This window comes from Phalaenopsis equestris, unplaced genomic scaffold, assembly GCF_001263595.1.
Source record: "Phalaenopsis equestris unplaced genomic scaffold, ASM126359v1 Scaffold000151, whole genome shotgun sequence".
Classification (NCBI taxonomy): Eukaryota; Viridiplantae; Streptophyta; class Magnoliopsida; order Asparagales; family Orchidaceae; genus Phalaenopsis; species Phalaenopsis equestris.
The window spans coordinates 266,512-266,798 of NW_018164593.1; positions in this window are offsets into that span (position 1 = coordinate 266,512).

Here is a 287-nt window from a genome sequence, read left to right on the forward strand (position 1 = left end):
CCCCTCTTCCCCACGCCGAAGCCGCTCGATCCCGTCTTCCTCCTCTGCCTTTCCCGAACGCCTGCTCCTTCGGCCTCCCTGCTCGCAGTCGACCTAATTCGCTCCCCCCGAGCTCTTCTCCCTGGTTCGCTCCGCTCAGCTTTTCTGTCTACCGTGAGCTCTTCCGCAACAGAGAAGAAGCTTCGCGGACCTCCTCTTCTTCCTGCGCCGAAAACCTGCTTCGCCTACCCTCTTGCGAACCCCCGCTCAACCCGCCTCACCTTTTCGCGCGACCCTCTCCCGCACTC